Source organism: Antennarius striatus, chromosome 19 (assembly GCF_040054535.1).
Source record: "Antennarius striatus isolate MH-2024 chromosome 19, ASM4005453v1, whole genome shotgun sequence".
Classification (NCBI taxonomy): Eukaryota; Metazoa; Chordata; class Actinopteri; order Lophiiformes; family Antennariidae; genus Antennarius; species Antennarius striatus.
The window spans coordinates 13,321,235-13,336,154 of NC_090794.1; positions in this window are offsets into that span (position 1 = coordinate 13,321,235).

The following is a 14,920-nucleotide window of genomic DNA, read 5'->3' on the forward strand; positions in this document are numbered from 1 at the left end:
AGCTTCTCCTCATCCACGTGCTTCTGTTCATGTTTCATCACCTCATCAGTCACGTCTGCCTCTCGTTCTCTTTTTACTCGAGGACGGAGAGAGGACAGCTGCGGGTTTTCAGAGGCCTCTGAGCAGCTGCAAACCCCGCATGGCATTGCATCTGTTCAAGTCTTAGCGTTATGGCTTGTATCTCAGCTACGGCAAGTTACATTACAGTTCATAGTGGGGTTCTCTCTGGTATTACCCTATTAACCAGTGACAGATGGAAATTACATGGGATGTTGTTCAGTCTGGAAATGGATTTTGCAAACATCTTGCTGTCTCTCTCAGCTTTGCGGGACAATTAAAGTAAGGCGACATGACAGAAATCAGGGCTTGTCGGTAATTTAATTCAATGTGACATAGTGAATACCTGAAGTGTTCCCTTGAATCTTAAAAGTTTCCTATTTATTTGGATGATTTATTATGTCTGGATGACGTTGTTACTTTGCCTTTGGACAGAGACAGACGTAACAAATGGAGTCCTCATTAGCATTTGACCTCCACGTTGTGCTTTGTTTACTCGCCTCTCCTCACCTCTATATATATTCTCAGACAAAAATCAGGCTTTCACAGAACATTCTGTGACACAGTTTTGTTACTGGGCAGTATAGGTACGTACCACATTTGCATTTGAAGATTTCTCAAACAACTTGAGCATGCAGAAACAAGGATGGAGAGGGAGGGGGGCCAGCTCTGCTCCTCAGGGACGCTGAGCCACTCCCAGACGCTGTTGTCTACGCTCTGGAGTCCTGACAGCTGCTCAAATCCCCAGAGATGATGAAAAGAAGTATGAAGTAAAGTTACGGTAAAGAGTCACACACACACACACACACACACACACACACACACACACACACACACACACACACACACACACACACACACACACACACATGTCCTGTTGTGTGAAAGGAGGAGGCTCGTACTGAATGTTACAAAATACACGGCAAATTGATTTTTGGTTTAATTAACAGTTCCTGCTTCACCTATGACCATAATCTTAGATTGTGGTTCCATATGGAGCCATTAAAAAATATTTCAGCATTTCCAGGTTCCAGATTTCAAAAAAACAAATTTTGAAAGAATGTATATTAACAATGACCCATAAAATAAATTTGGTTTGTGTAAATATTGTCTCACCATGTTTCTTCACACGGGGAAACCATTACCAGGTAAAAAGGAAACACTGAGTTTAAGGTATTAGTGAAGTCAAGCGAAAAGAAAACGTGAACGAAATATAGTTACAAAAAAAAATTTTTATGGAAAGATAAAGAATAATTACCATTGTAATTATATGCTCTGTGCAATATTAGCATTTCTACATTTCAGAAGCAAGCAGGTCATGCGTATTGTGTTTGTAAAGACAATTATGAGCAATAAGTCATGAAAAACATTTGCAAAAATACACACACACACACACACATTACCATGCCGTGGGGTGTGGCAGGTAGCTGTGTGTGCTGTAGTTAATTGCACAATGAGAAACTGTTCTCTAATTTATTTTTTGCCTGTCCTGAACAAGAGTGATCATGAATCCCCATTCATTTCACAGAACACAATTTTCATATTTAATGAGCATGACTCCAATACAATTACAGTAATTAGTCAAATCTCACTCATGGCCAATGGAGCTCACCACCATTATTAGAGGATCTTATTAATGATGTTGCACATGTGGTGCTCATAGGGTAATTGAGGGCATGTGTGGGTATGGGAACAGGGGTGCTGGGGGGTTGGAAACTAGCAGTGGTGTTAGCATTTTTTTTATTTTTTTTTCCATCTATGCTGGGCCTCATGTTAACTGGAAGTCTGCTTGATTTTAACTTTAAGATTGAGATAATCGGCGTTTTTAATTTAGAAGCATCATCAGGTCCAGTTTGGAAGGATGCTTCAGTTTGTTACACCCGGATGTTTGCATTTTGCAGATATAAATCGCTGCATATATAAGTTTGTGCTTTTATGGGGCCCAAAAGAATCACAATAATGGCAAAAAGAGCCTTTTTTTTTTTTTTTTTGACATTATGCGAGTTTCTGGAGCTTCTTCCAGAAGGTATCTTCTTCTATGGAGTTGTGTATCTGCTGCAGTGGCAACACAGTAACTAAATATGAATTACATTGCTGTGTGCTGTCTGCACTGGTTGATACCATGATGATAGATTCTGTCAATGACTATTTAAATCTGTAATATTATGTATTATGTTAGCAGATATTTAAATATTGCTCATGTTTGTAATAGAGGTAAGACCAGAACAGACAGCACACACCACGGTGAAAGCTATGTGAAAGCTTTGTGATGTTTCACGTGAATCATTTAGGTCAAGACTGATGTTTATAAAGACACAATTACTCTGATCAAATGAAAGTGACTTAACGGCCGGTTATCCAATGAAGGGCAGTGTCACCGCTAAGTTAATGAGTGTGACGCTGCAAAAGAAAAACCTCTATTAACACAACATAATTAGTGGAACATAGTTGAATTAGACAGCAGCAGCGACGGTGCTTTGGTGTTTTTATAATTAAACATGGAGAAAAGACAACAATTAAGCCTGATCTTAAAACCCCAGTCTCATTCAAGACGGAGAGGGCATGCATTGTTTGAGGGAAGTTCTCTGGAGACGAGGCTGCTGTTGTTTTGAAGTTTGAAATGCAGTCCAAAGACAAGAGCTCTAAGTGAGAGAGGTCATGGGAAAGTGAGACCCCACGCAGACACGGGGAGAACGTGCAAACTACACCCAGAATGGGACTCGAACCCGGAACCGCCCTGCTGTGCGGCGACAGGTCTACCCACTGAGATACCATGCCGCCTGAAATACAGTGAATCATATAAAAAGATAACTTGATATATTGTTGATGGGAACAATCTTGTGTAAGAAAACAGTAGACTAGTAGCATCTGTTAATCTAAAGACTAAATTATTATTAAACACCGTAAATGCAGCGGACAAACAACAATTATGCAACATGAGTCTAAAGCTGCAGCTAAAGAACTAACTACACACATATTTCTATAATTTTCAAGTTCATTGACGCCAATCTGTTGGAGAGAAAAAAGCAAATTGAAGCATAAATACTTTTGTCGATTTGCCTGACACAGAATTGCAAATAAATGTTAACATTGCTAACACATTTTGCCATGTCAGCTCTATAAGGTGATAATAATAGGTCAGCTTGTTGTGCTGCCCCGAGTCCAAATAAAAATAATATGGTACATTGATTTAAATGTTTATTTAAATTGATTCTCCTAACACAACACTGTTCACGACTCATCTGCGCTTAACAGCGACGGGTTGTTGGGAAGCATCTGAGTCTGAACCAAGTGATTATTCTGGCTGCAGCATACTGGAGGGCAGGTCTTATTAGTGATGTGCTAATGTGACATTAATTGCTTTTACTTTTTCACTCCATTAAGAGGCTGCTATCTGTTTCAAGAGCCCGGCCAGATGGTTTATCTGCTCTGCACTGGCAGTGGTGTATCTAATGGACTGGAGCGCAGAGCATTAAAATAACGACAGCAACAGGCGACCAGAAAAAGAAATGCCCATAAGTGAACAGCGAGCGTGGAAGGAGAGAGCACCTGTCACGCTGTGAAAAACGGGACATCGAGGACTGAGGTGGTGTCTGATATCTTTAACTTGAACAAATCTGAAAAGGAATTTGGTGGAAAAGAATGACCACAAAAAACACAACCGCTGCGCTCAAATGCATCACATCAGTTTTTGTAGTCCAGCTTTAAGCTTTTGCTGAAGAGGAGTGACGAGTCTTCATTCAAAGTATTGGCAGCCATTGACTACACGCTTGAAAAAGAGGCTGCCATATTGAGCAGTAAAGCCAAGACTGGGGTCAAATGCAAAATAAGAGGAAATGCTGCTGGAGACACCCAGGGGAGAGCTCTTCCTCTGTGTCCTTATTCCCTCCATCCTCTGTCCTCACTCTTCCATCCTCCACCCCTACACCTCCCCGCTACCTTGATGCCAAACCTCTGTGACCTAGGCCAAGATCGATATCACAGTTTAAAGAGGATGGACTGTGTAAATAGAGACGATAGATCCTGCCGATGAGGATGCCTTGACCACTGATGGCCTCTGGCTGGTGCTGTAGAATTTGATCAAGTCTAACAACGATGGCTGTCAATACCTTTGGTACTGAGAGGTTTGGTCTGTCAGTGGGACATCAGTACCTGACACATGTGGGGTTGGATAAAACGTGAGTGATCAGTTTTTAGATGATTCTTTGTTTGGGTGTTGCAGTCGAGGATGGGATGGGGTGGTTATGGATCTGGAGTAGCAGGCAGGTATTGGCAAATGGACCATCAATAACATCCTGTGGGTGTCCAGTTGCAGATTCCCTTTGTTCATACCAGAGTCACACGTCCACCCTGTCTGCGCGCTGCCTAATATTAGGAAAAAACAAAATTTAGAGCTGCAAAAATGTAATCCACAGCTAGATTAATATGCAAACACTTTTTCTTTATCTAATTAATTATTTTAGTAAGTTATTTATCAAGTAAAACAGGGAAATTCCAGCAGCTAATGTAAGAATTTTCAGCTTTTTTCTGCTTTATATCATTTCCATTTCACTGTTATTTCCATATGTAACATTTTATAAGGCAATGAATTAACTGAACATAATTTAAATAAAAGACAGATTATTTGACAAAAAAAATGTGTTACTTAAAGCCACAAATACAGAATTCTATTTGAGAAAATCTTGTTATTTGCACTAAAAACAAAACCCAATATATAATGGTATGAAATGTTTGGCGCCTCATGTCAAACCAGGGCTGGTGTAGCAGTATGGTATTCTGGGATTTTAGTTAAATCCCAGAATACCATACTGCTACACAAATCCCACAATTCCAGTTAAAAGGCAGATTATAGGTATAAATAGTCGTAAAAATCAGTATGTTATTATTTTGAGGATATTCTGACTTTAAAGTTATATCGTTTTTCATGTGTGAGTGTCGTCAGATGTCATTTTGGCAATCTGTGCACAATTCTTTTTAGACACTAAATTAACTACTCCTGTTTTGTACCATAATATGCATCAGGTTGGAATTCTGTGAATAAAGACCAGACAGCGTGCATTTTTAAAAGTGATTTATCATAAATAAAACATTTTTTGCATCTTTGAAGGCTTATATTACCATATCTCAGGCATCAGCTTTTTGTGCAGTATTCTTCTTTGCAGCAGATTTAATGGACCATGTGCATGATTATTTATGTAGTTTACAGCTTCTCAGTCGGTTGCCACAACATTGGCCATCCCAGTCCCCTGGCAAACAGCCTCTGACCCCCAGGTGATTATCTTAATGAAACTAAGAGGCCAAAACTGGACTTTGAGATGGGGGCATTTTCTTTTCAGACTTTCTTCCACTGTGACAAAAAAATTACACTGACATCACCCTTCATGGAACTCAGCCATCACCTCTTTGGTCACATATGACATATATCATGATGAGTTAGAAAATGGTCCAGAATTGTGTCGTATGCAGATTTTATTTCAATTTTTGTTGCTTTCATCCCCAAAGAACTCAAGTGACATCACCTGATGTCAACATATTTTTGCACAGCTTCATCCAGAAGTATGTGAGGCTTTATGCAGGTTTTTTTTTTTATATGTATGATTCACCACCCAGCTCTCTGACCTGTTAACAGACATTGATGTATGAATTTAAATTCCCCCTTTTTTCCCTAGTAAGAACTCAGGAATGGGGTAAATATGATAGAATCTGAATAAGTGTGTGAAATACCGACTGAGTATATAGATTTAGTGGGTAAAGGTGCTTCCTAATCCATTCCTACAGCATAAGTGTGAGCGAGATTTATATGTTTTTTGAGTGTGGAAACCAACTTATTTCACACTTTTGTACAGTCCATATGTGCTGATAGCATCTAAGTTAATATTTCTTCCACAAAAACAAAATCATTACTCACCTGCATTTACACAGCATGCATATCCAGCATTATGGTTTGTAAATGCAGAGTGCTAGTCATAATTCTGCTTATCTCACCTGCGTGACAGCTCACATTTTAGTATATAAACCAGCCCATTACTGCCTGTGTAAGTTATATGCAACAACACAATCTGTTGAACTTGTGGCCAGCCAGTTGCTCGTATTAATCAAACAGCCTACTTCCTTTATGACACAAAGCAAATAGTCATAAATGCCCTTATCAGCCATTCTAATAGTCTGGACGTTACCATCAGATTCATGGTGGCATAAACTATTACATTTCATCTTTATCATATCCAGCAATCACCTCTCTTTCATGAGCATCGTTTATAACCACTGGACAGCTTGTTGCGTAATGAAATTCAAAGCAGCCTATCAGCTCCAGGGATCTCACACTCGGCTTTCTTATATTTACATATATTTATATGGATTTTGTTTTTCCACAACAGGCAAACGGACATGATGAATGTATGGCTACGGTCCCTTGGGGTCTTGTGGCTCCCTGCAGAACTGATCTGTGGCCAGGTAACTACCAGCTTCCCCATAAAGAGTGGAAAGCCTTGGCCCATGTAGTGTTTTATTACAGAGGAACCTCTTTATCATCTCAACATTTTGCACTGATAAATAAAGACTAGTAATGTAAGGATGACATTATTGTACCAGTTATGGTGCGCATTGGTTTTAATTACAGAATACTGATAGAAAATTAGATGAAGATTCTTACACGTTTACATTTTCACTGTAAAATTCCCTTAATCTATTTCACAGATATTATTCAAGTGTGAGGGAGATTTTCAGACCACTGCTTTGTATACTCCCCTTTAATATGGAGCACTTTGATTAATCAATTAATATTCCTTTCTCAAGGTCTTCTTTATAAACCTCATCATTAATAAAAGTAGACATTCAATTAGCAGCCAAATCTTGATTGCCAATTTTGTCATAACAGTCTACCTTTCTATGCTTTTCTTTTTTTTTCTTCTTCTCTCTTTTGGTTCGTTATAGTTGATAGTAGGGTGTGGGTAAGAAGAATTAACTCGTTTCATTAATCTAATTGTCATCACTTTCAACCATCCCACTAATAAGTACAAATTAATATGATTAATCAATTTGACGACATAAATTCATTCAATTATAGTTTTTCAAAGGCTAGTGGGTGTGTTGGGGTGATAGGGAGGCGCGGCGACTGAAGGGAGGTGGGCAGCCGAGCAGCTTGCTCCGCGAGGAAACCAGCCCACAAAATTGAAGTCAAGTCAGGCGATTAGTCATCGTGAATGATAAATAAATGGTGATGAATAGTGGAGAGCAGATAACCTCACTAACTCCAGTAAAATAACCAAATTATAAAGACCAGATCATTATTTGTTTTTGTGTTTTCAACCAGATCATCTCCCTGGTTTGTTTGGGGTTTTTTTAAGTGGACACAGTTAGTCTGGTAACAGGTCTAAAAACAATTCTCTGTTAGGTGAGGATTTCATGCAAAAATGTGTATTTGTCTGCAAGGATGACAGCAAGGAAACCTTTACAAGATGAGCTTCTTTCATTTTCAGTATTTTAAGTCACAACTGGAGTTAAACTTCATTGTGTATTAGAAACTACAAATTAACTGCAGTACTGTTGTGCTGTGTTTTCATGTATGATTTCAGTTTTTCTTTTCATATTATTGTGTCTAAATTGAAGGTGGAGTTAAGGTAAGGCTAACGCACTGTGAAAAAAAAAACAAGTCAGTGCCAGTCAGTGTGTGTTTGTGTTTCTGCATGGAGCACAAGTTCTAATGGTTACCATGAATGAGAGGAGGACAAAATACATACCATTATTAAATGCCATAGATTATTTTATTTCAACAAGAGATATCACATAAACTATATTTTTATAGTGTTATGTTTTTTTCAGTATAATACAACACCAATTAAATTCAACAGATAAATAAAAGTGCTTAATGACACTGACACACATCTAACAGTTTTGGGGTTTTTTAATAATCCTTTCCATTGGAAAAAGTTCTACCACAGTAAAGGTTGAAAATGACAATAAAACCATTGGTAGAGTTACAGCTGTAGAAAAACATACTGTTGAGTAAATTGCCATGAAGCCCATAAATGTGTTGCTTTAATGCCGGTGGCATTAATGGCTCTGTTCTGTTCAGGTGTCGGTAAGGAGCCTGACAGCGAGCCAACAGCCACAAGACCAGGACCCTGAACCCGAAGCAGCTAGAATGAAGTCAGTACTTATTTTATTACTGCTGTGCTTTTCTGACTGAGAAATGTCATGACTCCCTCTGCAAAAAAAGGCAATGATTTAAATAATTTTCCATTTGAGTTCCTTACTCTCGTTCTAATTTGAATTAGGCTCCTATAAATTTCAAATAGTAAGAACTGCTGTGGGTTAATGTGTCTGGACTGGATTTACTCAGAGCAGCTGCTGCGATTTTATTTGTACATTTCAGATCTACTATGCTGACAGCGAGATGTGCTGGCACAGCACTTTGGGTGATGCCTTTTAATGCACTTTATCTCATCGGCGCAACATCACCTCCATTCAAACCAGTGTCCGCCTGAGCAGTGTGATGTTGTATGAGTCTTATATTGGGAATAGTTTATACAAGCACCATCTCTAATTTGTGAAGTGAGGTATTATAGAGGAGACAATTAGACTGACGTTCGATTGGTGTACAGAGGCTTGGATGCTGACAGTCAAGAGAAGGCTTTCAAATGTCATACCAATTAATCTATCCAGCCATCAAACAATATTCTGGAAAACAAAGTCAGGGGGGGCGATCAATCTGCATCACTTTTCTCCTCACCGGGTTATGGGAAAATTGATTTGTCAAACAAAGCATTTTGGAAGCAGTGCATGGACTTGTTCAGGATCCATTAGCCTCCATTGAGCATTTTGTTTAACATAGGATTTTCATCACAGAGAAAATGCAGCGTCCTCAATACAGTGAGCCGCAACTTTACGATTTCTGATTTCTTTGTTGTTGCTCAGAAAAGCTTTAGAAAGTTGCTGATGAAGAGCGAAAGGAGATAACTTCTGAAAGCATCTAAAAAGTATTAGATCATTTTTATAGTTTTTCAAATATTCTTCAAATTGATAAATAAATGCTTCAAATTGTGTTTTTATTAACAACACGGCAAATGAATAGTTTCACATCAGGCCCCTTTCATCGAAACAGCGTCAGACGAATGTGCTTGGGCCAACCTGCCACTCTATACAGCATAGCTGCTTTAAGCTGTATCATGAATTCCCTGTGCAGTGTATTGTTCCACGACATAACTGTATCACATTGTGCCCGTCATGCTGTTTAAGAGGGGAGAAAGCTTCCTCTATGGGATTTCTCCCAGCCCCTTCCCCTGATAATGTATCTCTCCCTAAAGGCTAGGCTTCTGTGACCTTGTCTGATTCATCGAGGGTGTCTTAAGCGGAAGAACTGAATCCTGAATGGGCCATTTCCCCTCTTTTAACACCCCTTTAATGTCATCAGTGAAATATGAAGTCATTAGGCGATATTAAAACACTGCTGACAAACTAATTAACGGGAGACATTAAACAGGACGGGCTTGATTAATCCGCTTTAACGATTCTTTTTAAGTGGTTCTGGTCAAAATTAATACAGATTTACTGGTGATCTTAAGAAAAAAATACTCTTATGTGTATCAGACCTCAAGGGCAACCTAAAGTCACTGGTCTTTACCTCCCACTGCTCTCCTCTACACCCTTTCTTGTTGCTAAACAAAGCCTGAACTCACACAGTTGGTCCCCGTGTCGCTGACTTAAACTGTGTGAACACGTCCTCTGAGTCAGTTGTATCATTTTTTAATTTATCTACACACATGTAATCTATTGCAATCAGAACAGTTATTTCATCAACTTGGGTTATTTTCTATTACTTCAATTAGCAATTCAATTATTCCAATGAAATGCTTTACAACTAAAAACTTAGTAGAGGTGAAACTTTGATTTGAATTTATGATTTTATCTCATAATTGTTGTTTCATCCGGGCCACATTTACTGTTTTATTGTCTGTTTTGTTTTGGTCTTTTATGGCCAGTGAATTCTTCATGAGGTACAAATGTCATTGTGAACATCTCCCTCTTGTGGTGGAAACACAGATCCAGGGTCAGCCCGTCAGCACCTGGAGGTGGATTCACTGTATAAAAAAATTAAAAAAAAAAAAAAACCCAAAACAAACTCAAAATTATGGTGGTAACAAAAATTTTTTTTTAAATCTTTTGTTTTTTTTGCAGGTTTCACTGTTGTGTGTGACCTAAGAGCTTTCTTTTTGAATGCTTTAACTATCAGTATATAAAATAAATATTTGATTTTGTTTGTTGAAGTTTTTCCTTTTTCTTTTTTCTGAGTGAAAACCCTCTTGGGTTCTCTGATCTTGATTGTGAGGTGTATCTTCAATGATGACACAGTTTGTAGTACGAACAAAGTTTAGTGGAGAAGTTCAGCAGTTTACTAAGTTACTAAGTTGGTGAGGACACGGCGTTTCAGTTATCTGTGTGTTTTGTCCTTTAGTGTTTAGAACATTAAGTGGTAGACGAGGAACTAAGTGTTATCTAAGCAGGTGAGGTGGTGTGCGGTCATTTCCATTGTTTAATGGAAATTACTAACAAGTTTCTCTCCACTACATCACTACACTATTATAACCGCTGGGATAAGAATACTATGAGGGAGGCAGAGAAATGTGATAAAAACATTACAGAAAATGTCAGCATATTAGTATGGAGGTGACATGTTCTCTGTGTGGGTTCTCTCTGGGTTCTCACTAGGTTACACCCACCACCACCAAAAACATGCAATAAAGCTGAATTGATGTTTGAATTGTCTGGAGATATAAATGTGAGCGTGACTGGTTGGTTATCTTTTGGGATGACAGAAAAAAAATGGAAAGCAATATTACAGGACGATTTAAATCAACCACAGTGTTCCTCAGGTGATTAGTTGTCCGTCAAACTTTAACATAAAGTACATTTATTTTCTGGACACGGCAGATAACTGATCATGTTTTATCATCAATTATTGTTTATTTTATTTCTTAAATACAAATTACAACTTTATTTTAATTACAACGCCTCCGTTGACGACCTGTGTTTCGCAGGGCAAGTAGCAGGGTTCAGGAGACCCCATCCAACACGACACTGCTCCCCATCCTGCAGGGGGCATAAACAGGTCCCGTCTGTATTTAGGGTGACATTGTTCCAGGGGTTGTTTTTGCAAGAAGAAAGAATGGACGTACAGTAAGTTTGGGTGCTTTCCTGGAAAACCGATGTTCCTGTTTTCCCGAGGAAAATACACACACACACACACATGCACATCCACACACACACACACGTAAACATGAACATGTACCTGTGAGTTTTAAAGTTAAGTTATGGGATATAAGTTCAGTGCTGTTTCCCAACTGATCTGGTGTTATGTACTGATGTACTGAGAATCAAATTAAAGAATTCCCATTTTGGCTGTCAACCATTCTTCTGCTGCTCCCGAGTCTTTATTTGGTTATTGCTGAAGTAAAGCACTTACACTACACCCCATCTTAGGTAACAAACATGCCAGCAAGTTGCATTAAACACCATCTGGCTGAGAATAAGCTGGGCTGTTAGACGAAGTAAGGAACACATGTTGTGGGAAAGTTATTTTCAGTGGAATATAGTACGATAATTTGAAGTAAAGTCATTGGACACCAAGACAAAATTGTTATTGGAAACATTTATAGCCTGGTCCAGAACTGCTTGTACTCTATATACAGTAGATAGACGGACAGAAATAGTATAGATCATGATAATGTGAAACATCAAGAAGAAAAGAAACATTAAGTTTGCTAAAGTCATAAACTTGAAAAAAAAAAGTGTGACATGAAATGTTCCTTTAGCTCAGTGACAGATTGTTTCAGGATAAACAGCAGCCTTGGTACAAACATCTTCAGCTTCAAACTTCAAACATCACAAGCTTCTCTAAATTCTACCAAATATATTAATTTGTAACTTTAAAAGAAAAGTTTTCCTTCAATCTTGCTTTGTTGATGTTTACAACCTGAGGTCCCACACGACCCAGAAGAGGCTGCTCGCCTCTATGCCTTACAGGCTGCAGCAGTACCGTGGTGACAAGTGCAGCAGCAGAGAGTTGGCCCCCTGTTAAAACAGCTGGCCCTGTTTTAGTTGCGTCTTTTTTGCACTTTTTTTGTCTTCTTCTTCTGAAATGTATGTAATTTAACTGGTTATTTTAATTACATCCATTCCAGAAAATGAATTAATGGTTATTCTCAAGCAAGTGGAAATTTCATTTTACAGTACATCATGGCTTCACTCAAACATTTGCTTTCTCATTGTTATATTTCTAAAATCATGCTCATCTTATAATCAGTCTTTTCTCCCACTTGTCACAGAGCAAACAAGTCTAGATTTGATCAGCCATAAAAAGATTTTGATGGAAAACCTCAACCTACCTCAGCAATGTTTTAATGGTCCACCAAGGTGGTGTCCCCCCTCAATTTGAGAAACAAAAGCATTGCTTTGTTGTTCCCCCAGATTTGACCAACAAAAATTCAGGAAGCAATCTCAGTTTGAAAAACCCTAATGGCACCAACACAGATCCATAAAGCCATTTTTTCATGTTTCTCCATTGAAACTGCTGTCTATTGTAATTTTGTAAGTATTGTCAGTCATCATTCATTTTTCTTGTCTCCCAGAACCTCTTGGATCCAGAGATCCTTACAGGAGAGACCCATATTTTGAAAGACGATCAGACCCGTTTCTGGACCGGCAGGAGTACAGTAGAGAAAGAGAATCATATAGAGAGATGATTCCATCTGAATATGAAACAGAAAAATTTGACATGGAGAGTTTTCAGAATCTTCAGTGATTCTGAATCCTTTTAGCGTGTAAACGCATGCTGGTTTAGAACACGTGTAATATTCTTTTCTATTTGTCTGTTTCTGATTCAAGCACTCGGTCGAATATTGATGACAGGTACTGTATAAAATTGCCAATGGACATAATAGTGTGACTGTTTGAAAGTGGAGTCTTAGTTGATTACTGTAAATCAAATTTTAAAAATTATGTTCTTCTCTGTAGATCTCCGCTGGAAGTCTCTTGGATGAGAGATGAAACATCTTCAAGAACTTTCTGTGTGTGTCAAGTTAAAAAGAATTGCCCCATTTGGGAATTAATATAGTTCATGAAATTAAAAACAAATAAGTAAAAGGTTGGACGATATTACGTAGATCACTGCTTTGACAAATGTGTATTGCTGACATTATTGTGGCAGTTCTAGTGTTAAATATTTGACCTTCAGAGGACTTCAAAAGGGTGTTTTTGAAGTCCTCTGAACTGAAGCATCATCTGCATAAATAAACCTACCTGTATTTCAAATGTAAATAATATATACAGTATTCTCACCACCAGTCCCAAATTACAATAACCAAAAGCTCTTCTGAAAACAGTAAACTATTAAATGCTCATAAATACTTTATAAGAAATTAAAGTATGCAGCTATGTTTTTTTTCTGTATACAGATAATGAATTGTTTCTGCCTGAAATGTTCTGAATCTTTTTAACCTTTTTTTGAGAGAATGTGTGCTGAATAATGAAATTAAGTGTATTTCCCGAAAAAATACCATTTCTTTAAACACTATTGCTGTATGGTAAATTTCATAGCAATCTTTTTATTTACTTCGGCATCTTTAAAATGTTTCATGATTTGTTGTTTGCTATACAGTGATATCTCTACTTACCAATGACTCTACTTACGAAATTTTCTACTTACGAAATTTCTCAGCAGGAAAATATTACCTCTACTTACGAAAGAAATTTCAACTTACAGAATGTAAAAACACTTACTCGAATAAAAACACAGTATCGGCTGATACTCGAATCTCCCACAGGTTCCTGAACGCAACATTCTCATAGCTGCTCTGCCATTGGCTATTACCTATTTACGTGTATTCTTGGCATCCCATTGGCTAAGAGGAATGCCACTCAACCTCTGTGGAGACAAAAGGGAGTTTAAGGCATCGTGTGGGTGATGGAGAAGTTCAAAAGGAGGACTGGAATTCACTCTGTTGTTCGGAGCGCATGAACCAAAGAGGGCAAAAAACAATGAGGCCAGCAGTTAAAAGGTAAATGACCGTCATTATTCTTTATTCTTTGTTTTTTATGTTATGCACAACTCTTATTTATTGTGTAGTAATCTAATCGTAACATGTATTTGTTACATGTTTGGATGCATTTTTATGCTTTATAAAATATTTATGTCGGAATTTTTGTGGGTTTGGAACGGATTAGGGCATTTGCATGGAAAACGTGTCTCTACTTACGAAATTTTCTACTTACGTAATTTCTTCCGGAACCAATTCATTTTGTAAGTAGAGGTACCACTGTATTTATTTATCATCTGTAATATATTATATTCAATTCATATTACCTACTGTGCCTTATATGACAACGTACCTGTAGTTTAATTGTATTTTGTTTTTTTAAAATTGTGTCAGAACAGCTTCAACAAGCTACAAATATAATAGAAAAGTTTTTCCCACATTCCCCACAAGGAAATTGAGCGCTGGATAACTGATCATTGGCAGCTCTAACTCAGTAATTTTATCCTGTTTCCTATGAATAAGAATGTAAAACTTATTTTAACATTCTAACAAGCAACCACTTATGTAGAATTCCACACAACGGCTCTCCCAACATTTTTAAGTCCTGTTCACCATTGGTCAGATTTTTTTATACAATTTTCTGACTATGTCCAAACCTTGACAGTTCTTTACATCCTAGAGTTAAGCCAATCTTAAGCTCTTCTTAAATACTGCTGCATTATCACTCTGAACTTGAATCAGAATGAGTAAATCTGCCGGGTCTGACTTGAAACCAGATTTGTTGAAAAAAAATTTTTTTAATTGTTCAGTAGGCTTAGGTTTCTTGGTTT